Raw genomic sequence first — 9098 nt, 5'->3', positions numbered from 1 at the left:
TTAACCTGAAATAGTTTTCACATTAGAGTCTATCCTGCTATTTAAAAGTTTGCATTACTTAAATAAAAGTACACTAGAGAACATTTTTCTGTACACTTTGATGAAGAAAATAACACAGCATTATTTCTGAAAGATGATTAGAAAAGGTACAGCTCTGCAGCTACTTGGAAGCACCCGTTGATTATCTCTTCACTTGCATGTGGAAAATATAGAGCATCCAAAATCTGGCTGTGAAACAAGTGGCAAGCTTCAGAAATGGAAGATACTAGACAGAGAAATTGAGGGCTGGTCTATACTGCCCTACAATTTGGAGTGGGGAGAATGCTAACAGTGGTGAGCGCCAAAGTGCTGCACGGTAACTCCCCTGTGTTGATGCTGTGGGTGCAAACTAAAAGGTTTCTGGTTTGCATCACTGTAATCCTCTTCCAACAGGACTACATTAATGAGAACTAGGAACCTTATACTTTGTACCCTCAGTTTTTCTGTGTCTAGCATTTTCCATTTCTTAATCAAAGTGGCATTAAAGTAACAGATGCAAAATCTGCAGACATAACTTGACAACAAGACTTTCAAACTCCCCAAGTCCTTGTGATTGGGTGCCTACCCTACACAAGACCTGAGTAGACAGAAAAGGCCAGTTAACCCTTTTACAGGCTTCACCTGATAAGCTTTTCACTGATTGTCCAACTGGGCAAGGGGCAGGCTAAGCTGCTATAAAACCAGGAAGCAGCCTATGAGAAAGGAGCTGCAGCACAGAAGGTCTGTAATCATTCTCAGAGCTTAGCAAGGGAAAGGCAGAAACCACCAGGAGACTTGAAGCTTTGGCATTCTGGCCCTGAGGGAAGGTGTACCCAGAGAGGGTGGAGAAGGAGCCTGACAGAGGTGAAGTAGGAAGCAGCCTAGGGCAAGAGCAACAAGATTTGGAACAGTGTAGACCTTAGCTGCTGGCTGGAACCCAGTGTAGTGAGTAGGTCCAGGTTTCTCTACCAGCCATTGGGAAGTGGCACAATATGGGCAATGGAACAGAAAACTGCCTGAGACAGATCATCCAGGGGACACTTTCATACCCCAGAAGGAGGTGACATAGCTGGAGGGTTACAAACAGGGAGTACCCTGATTATGGAAAGAGACATGCTTTGGTAAGTGATTGAAGAAGGGGGTGTCAGCCTGGGGGTGAGCTCTAAGGAGGCACTGCAGTGGTGAGTAGTGAACCCCATGATAGTCCTGCACTGCACATACCTAACACAACATGTGGTGTACCTCCACCAGTGTATCAAATGCTAGGTGGGTGAAACCAGACAATCACAATGCTTGTGAATGAACTCTCAGAAAAGTGAGAACAAGAAAAACACCCTGTCACCTGTGTGTGAACACTTTTCATAAAGCAATCACTCCACATCTGACCACCTAGATCTCAAAGGAAACTTGCACAACATCCCCAAAAGATGGGACTGGGGATTTAAATTCACATCTAAGGGATTCTAAAAATCTGAGTTTAACAAACACTGGTTTTATGGCTTAGTAGTACAACTTGTAGCACGCCTTACTGCCTGCTAACCTTTAATTATCCACTTCATTTTAAGTGGTCTCCTACAGCATGTATGTTAAACATAAAACTTTCAATCTACCCTCTGGGTATTTAGCTCAGACACTGGTTACTTTCTTCAGACCTGATAATGAGTTCTGTGAAACTTGAAAGATTGTCCCCTCCACTACCAGAAGCTGGTCCAATAAAATATATTACTTCACCTACCTTGTCTTTCTAATATTCTAGGTCCAAGATGCCTACTACTACACTTTCATTTTTTTTCCCATGACAGAATATTTTTGAGTAGTTTTCAAGTTGATGTGACAATGCTGCTTATTACAAAAATAATAGCATACAGAAATGCTACATATTCAAAGCAAATTCTATTGTTTAACACTTTGTAAGGTTCGATGAGCATATTTTCTGTACAGGGCCTTTTCTTTCCTAGAAGTAATGTGTAAATGCCAGAACTACTGTTCTATAAGACATGACTCTAAAGTATATTCAGAGCACCACCTTGCTGTGCATCACATAGTACTAATTTTTATGTATTTGCATAATTTAAAGTAGTCATTAAAATGTCAGCTGTTGACAGCTGTGACACCTTAACATCCTAGTGGACTCTTCAAGTGCACTGCTGTTTCATCCTGGCTAATAGCTTGTCTCAGCGAGAGTTGTAGAACTTGTTTTTCCCACCCTTCAACTTTGAATGTGCCTATACCTGCACCCAGGCTTTACAGGTTCAAACACCACTGCTTACCATGTGTGTTCAAGTAGATGCATAGTTGTTCAGACTTGCAAACTGTAAGCACCCATGCTTATGTGCAATTTTGCTTGGGAATATGAGAAGAGTAGTGTGAGTAGGGCCCTGGGAGCCAGTTGAGGTCACTCAAAAGGGTAGAACTGCAAAGAATGGGGCAGACAATCTCCAAAGCTAGTGGATATTTCAGTACTTAGATTTACCAAGCCAGCACAAAACAGCTGCTTTGTTACATCACTGGTTGCCCAGAAGCCAACAACACAGTCCCCTTAAAATAACCCAGCCTCAGGCCTACACCTGGATACCCATGTCAAAAATAATGATTCTTTTTCATCAGATAAAATAAAAGGTTCTACCACTTCCAAAGGATCAGGCACATTACCTCCCAGGTTAATGAATATTCCAGATCTTACCCACACATGCTTACAGCCAATCCTTATTAACTAAAGTTTATTAAAAAAGAAAAGAAAAGAATATAGTTAAAAGCTCAATTGTAGAAGATTAGGGTTGGAAGAGACCCCAGGAGGTCATCTAGTCCAATCCCCTGCTCAAAGCAGAACCAACACCAGCTAAATCATCCCAGCCAGAGCTTTGTCAAGCTGGGCCTTAAACCTCTAAGGATGGAGATTCCACCACCTCCATAGGTAACCCATTCCAGTGCTTCACCACCCTCCTGGTGAAATAGTGTTTCCTAATATCCAACTGAGACCTCCCTCACTGCAGCTTGAGACCACTGCTGGTTGTTCTGTCATCTGCCACCACTGAGAACAGCCTAGCTCCATCCTCTTTGGAACCGCCTTCAGGTAGTTGAAGGCTGCTATCAAATCCCCCCTCACTCTTCTCTTCTGCAGACTAAACAAGGCCAGTTCCCTCAGCCTCTCCTCATAAATCATGTGCTCCAGCCCCCTAATCATTTTTGTTGTTCTCCGCTGGACTCTCTCCAGTTTGTCCACATCCCTTCTGTAGTGGGGGGCCCAAAACTGGATGCAATACTCCAGCTGTGGCCTACTCAGTGCCAAATAAATGGGAATAATCACTTCCCCCGATCTGCTGGCAATGCTCCTACTAATACAGCCCAATATGCTGTTGGCCTTCTTGGCAACAAGGGCACACTGCTGACTCATATCCAGCTTCTCATCCACTGTAATCCCCAGGTCCTCTTCTGCAGAACTGCTGCTTAGCCAGTTGGTCCCCAACCTGTAGCAGTGCATGGAATTCTTCCTTCCTAAGTGCAGGACTCTGCACTTGTCCTTGTTGAACTTCATCAGATTTCTTTTGGCCCAATCCTTTAATTTGTTTAGGTCACTCTGGACCCTATCCCTATCCTCCAGCATATCTACCTCTCCCCGCAGCTTAGTGTCATCTGTGAACTTGCTCAGGGTGCAATTCATCCCATCATCCAGATCATTAATAAAGATGTTGAACAAAACCGACCCCTGGGGCACTCTGCTTGATACCAGCTGCCAACTAGATATCGAGCTGTTGATTGCTACCCATTGAGCCCAACAATCTAGCCAGCTTTCTATCCACCTTATTGTCTATTCATCCAATCCATCCTTCTTTAACTTGCTGGCAAGAATATGTGGGAGACCATATCAAAAGCTTTGCTAAAGTCAAGATATATCACAACCACCACTTTCCCCATATCCACAGAACCAGTTATCTCCTCATAGAAGGCAATCAGGTTGGTCAGGCTTGACTTGCCCTTGGTGAATCCATGTTGACTGTTCCTGCTCACCTTCCTCTCCTCCAAGTATTTCAAAATACATACAGACATGAGTTAATCTTGAGATTCAGATTCATAGCAGAGATGGTGAGCTTTGTAGTTGCAAATAATTCTTTTAGAATTTAGTCCATAGGTTATAGTCCAATGTTTGTATTCAGGGCGGTCCCGTCAGAGCTGGGATCTCAGTCCTGATGGCTTAGTCTTCCCCTGCATGAAACCTCAAGAAGATCTGAGATGACAGGATCAGGACCCAAGGGTCTCTTATACAATTTCAGGCCTTATACAACTTCTTTTGACAAGTTGGAATTCCTCGGGGAACAATAAGCCCTCACTTCCTAAGCATCATCATTATTCACACAGATTAACATGGCAATTGCCTGTTTCTCACCCTTCGCAGATGATCAGCTATATATTTCAAAGTGATGAATACAGCAATACCCTATGTTTACAGGTCATTTAAATGCTAGAATGTTCTTTTGATCTCAATTAACAGAATACAGCATAAACAGGGACTTGTGGGGCTGGCCTGAGGCCCCACCCACATGGGCTGGGCCTGGTCTGGCTCAAGTTGCTGTTCCAAGCCCTCCCTCCCACATATTCCTCTGTGCCAGGCTAGGAAGCACCCCCCACTTTTTTGAGGAAAACTACATTTGTCTTGTTTGCGCTTGCCAAGTGATGATCAGCTGGCAAGAGTAAAAGGGACAAATGCACAGTTTTCCCCCAAAAATTTGGGATGGCCGAGACAAGGCTTAAAAAAAGGACACTCCCAGCCAAAACAGGATATATGGTCACCAGATCCCAGACGCTGCTGGGAATGCACTAGCTAAACCCCTAGTCTAAAGGATACTTTGGCTTTTTTTTTAAACACCCTATTTGCCCACTAGTTAATAGGTGGCCTCCAAATTTGCAAAGTAATACATTTATAGAGGGTAGCAGAATGCCATTCTGGATGGGAGTGAGGCTAGCACAAAGAATTGTATCTTCTTCTGGATTGCATTGTAAGGTGGCATCATTCTCCAGTTTGTGGAGGGCTGAGGAGGAGCAAGGGCATATGTGCATAAATGTATATCACTTGCACGCTGGTGGAAATTTTTCAAAATAAGTGTTTGACCATATCATCTGTTTTGTGGAAACTTTTTATATTAAAAAAAAATGTTTTATACCCTGAAAAGGAATGAAGCAAAAAAATCTGGAAAGTTGTTCCCTGGCACATATGATAGTTGTGAGTGGTCAATAGATGACAGATACCTAAGAAGGGGAACACAAATCCAAACAGAGTAAAGCACTATAGAAAGAAGTTACATAAGAATAACATGGAAACAGACAGAGTCAGGCCACTAAGATAGCACTTACTAATGAAAATCATAGTAATCAATAGGGGTTATATTCAGAGGTGAAAGTAAGCCGGTACGGACTGGACTGGACCAGCTTCCATGGTGGTGATTTAAAGGGCCCCCAGTACCAGCCGCTGCAGGAAGCTCTGGGCCCTTCAAAGTGCTGCTGGAGCTCCGGCAGCTGGGCTCGGGCAGGGATTTAAAGGGCCTGGAGCTCCATGCCAGCTGGAGCCCAAGCTCTTTAATTTGCCCCTGAGCCCCGGGGCTCCCAGCCACCTCTGCAGCTGGTAGCTCCAGGGTGATTTAAAGGCCTCGGGGCTCCCAGCCTCAGCCGGAGTCCCTGGACCTTTAAATCTTGAAAGGCCACGCCTCTTCCGATTGAGGCCATGCCCCTGTTCAGGACTCCAGCGTACTGGTAAGTCCTTTAAGTTACTTTCACCTCTGGTCATATTTTGCTCTCAAGCTTTGTGCAAACTTCTATTATCATTGGGAGCTTGCTTTGGGGATTGATATAGTATCTGGTCCCCTTTATAGATGCAGCCATGGATCATTATTAAGAACAAAGGGCTAGATCAGTGGTTCTCAATCAGAGGTACATGTCCCCCTAGGGGTATTCAGAGGTCTTCCAGAGGGTACATCCACTCATCTAGATATTTGCCTAGTTTTACAACAGGCTACATAAAAAGCACTAGCAGTCAGTACAAATTAAAATTTCATACAATGACTTGTTTATACTGCTCTATATCCTAGACACTAAATTGTCAGTACAGTATTTATATTCCAATTTATTTTATAATTATATGGTAAGAATGAGAAAATCAGCAATTTTTCAGTAATAATGTGCTGTGTCACTTTAGTATTTTTATATCTGAGTTTTCTAAGCAAGTAGTTTTTTAAGTGAGGTAAAACTTGGGGGTACGAAAGACAAATCAGACTCCTGAAAAGGGTACAATAGTCTGGAAAGGTTGAGAGCCACTAGGCTAGATCCTTCTTGCAGCCTGGCTGAGTCGCACATGGTACAGTAGTGAAACAAGAGAGGGCTGAAGGTTGCTTAATGCCATGCATGTTGCTCTCTGATACTATGGTCAGCTGGGGCCACCCAACACAGTTTAGACAACCCTCAGAGCTGCTCTAAACTGCACCCAGCTGCTCATGGACCACTTCCTATTGGCAATACCTATGTGGAGCCAGAAAAGTCTGTCATGGAGCTAGTATATAATCTTGATGCCTTTCCAAAATATGAAAATGGAAAAAGTGCTGGCTATGTTTATTTTCTATCATTTAAATATGAAAAAGTTAAGAAATGCTGCAGACAGCTGTTGCTCAGATGAGGAAGTAGAACTGTATTCCCACAAAATTACACTCTGATATGCTGACACCTTTCTAATTATTGGCAACAAGTATAAAAACCAGTCACGCTGTAGGATTAATAAAATTGGTTATGTAAGAAATGAGATGAAGAGTGAAATGAACATTGTATCAAGAAGGTAATGATCCCAAAAGCAGCACACTGACTGCTGCTCTGCATTGTTGCAAATGTTAAATTTTCTGATGTCAGTCAAGCAACACTAGCCGTGATACAGATTACTTAACTTTTTTTATGCAGTGAAACATCACATCTATCATATATCTGGGGATATCTACAACTATCCCATGTATGTATGTAGCTGTCTATATCATGTATGGGTAAAAATCTTTCTAGCTATATTGATCTATACCTATATAATGTAGGAAGAACAGGAGTACTTGTGGCACCTTAGAGACTAACAAATTTATTTGAGCATAGCTTATATAAATAAATGTTAGTCTCTAAGGTGCCACAAGTACTCCTGTTCTTCCTACGGAAACAGACTAACACGGCTGCTACTCTGAAACCTGTATATAATGTAGGTGTGTAGGCATGTACCTTTCTATATATCATGTATGGGTAAATATCCATCTGAAATGTCTACTCACAGTTGTCTCAAGGGACACTGTTGAAGAAGATAATTCAGTAAACTCAGAACCCATATAATTAAAAGATGAGTTTTCATTCAAGTGATGTTAATTACCACTAAAGCAACTAAATTGTATTTTCGAAGCATCAGCCCAGAGCTACAGTAACACTTTGCATTCAGTCAACCTTTGCACGTCTACAATTGTTCCAGTAGGTGCTGCTTTTTTTCCCCCCCATGAAACAGCACTGTACCAACCTTCTAAAATTGAACTCTCTCTCTCTGAGTAGAATTAGAAAGGCTGAAGTAATGGATAGTCTGTCTTTTCAGACAGAAGCAGTCATAGTTTTAAAAAAAATTTTAAATGTCCCGATCATTTTCCAACTATGGAGAATTCTTCTTGTGTAACTCCTGAAAGAAGACTAGCAAAGGGTAAGCATTCCTGTCTTGCATTTATCCTCTGACATTAAAGTTTATTAGAAGCAGATGCTTATTTTTAGATTCAGTTTTATTGTCTGGTCCTCATACAGAGTTCAATATTACAGAGGAGGGGGTTCTCTTCGCTGATGGCATTGTGCTAATTGCTGTCAGAATCCTCTTCTTAAAAGACAAATATTTTCAGCAAGAAAAAAATAGTGAAGGATAGTCTACTGATAAATTGTTTGAAAGCCGATAACTACTGTTGCTGGAAAAGCTAGAATAATATCAGCTAGTTCTATATTTCATTTCCTTAGGGCTATATCTTTCAACACAAGACAGGGATGCACAATGTTCTGAGTACAGAAGAATCTGTATTGAAAATGTCTGCAAAAGGGGATCAGCTCAGCACCCTTTGTGTGCTGCAAACCTCCATGAGCCCTAGCACGGAGAGACTTTTGACAATGCAGAACAATTGACCAAGACCCATTCCTCCAGAAGTAGTAGTGCTACATCAGTGCTGGCACCCTAAGACATAATAGCAACCACAGTGTACCCATAAACTGTAGTGGTGTTCAGAGGAAAATTCCATTACTTCTATGGAGCATCTCTGTTCACAATCTCCCAAGGTGGGTCTGATATAGAGAAGGAGTGTGCACACTGAGCCACCACCTCCTTTTTTCTCTTTGGGATGAGCATGGGGACTTCATTTGTTCCCTTTCCTTGTGCATAGAGTGGTAATAGTCTGTGCTCTCCTTCTGCCTGCAGAGATCTAGCTCCATATAGCAAGACCATTAATAATCATTAAAGCATGATAGTTTGTTCTCATTCCCATGAGCAAGGCCAAACCATGATATAACTCATTTGGTGAGCTACCTTGTGAGAACACAATCCTCATGTGTAAAAGAGCCCATACCTCTAAAAAGTATTAGTGAAAGAAAAGTGAGCTCTGCCTAACATTAAGAAAGGGTTAATGTAACATCAGGGTCAGTGAACAGTTTACCAATGAAAATGTCTCCCACTGCCCTCTAATCCACCAGTGATGCCAACCTCTGGACTCCTTTCACCTGCTCCTTGCTTTCTCCCTAATTCTGCAGCACTCCCCACAAAAAGTTTACTCTTAAAAGAAAGGAGCTAGCAACAGCCAACTGAGGTGACAGTTGGGGATACTTTATACACAGAAACAAAGACAAAACCGCTGTCAGCAGCCTGGCCAAACTCTGTATCTGTCGTCTTTTCTTTTGTTTTGTATTTCTGGATTTTTAGCCTTTGGGGGTATGTGCTGTTGCTTCCTTTATGTCTGTACGTTACCTAGCACATTTGTAGTACTACTGTAATATAAATGACAATAACAAAGAAACAGATTTTAGCTGCTGCCTCTATATACCAATAACCAAAT

At 42.2% G+C, this 9098-nt stretch overlaps 1 long non-coding RNA gene across 2 annotated transcripts in view; it reads left to right on the top strand.

Annotated features, from left to right (window-relative positions):
- Positions 1 to 757: 757 nt before the first annotated feature.
- LOC120407334 overlaps positions 758 to 9098 on the top strand; it is a 72018-nt gene continuing 63677 nt past the window's right edge. For both annotated transcript variants that reach the window (XR_005599883.1, XR_005599884.1), the window contains exon 1: positions 758 to 1139. This is a non-coding gene — a long non-coding RNA (uncharacterized LOC120407334). The remainder of the gene's footprint in view (positions 1140 to 9098) is intronic.

This window comes from Mauremys reevesii, linkage group 6 (assembly GCF_016161935.1).
Source record: "Mauremys reevesii isolate NIE-2019 linkage group 6, ASM1616193v1, whole genome shotgun sequence".
NCBI classification, from domain to species: domain Eukaryota; kingdom Metazoa; phylum Chordata; order Testudines; family Geoemydidae; genus Mauremys; species Mauremys reevesii.
This window is presented reverse-complemented; position numbering and strand designations above follow the sequence as displayed.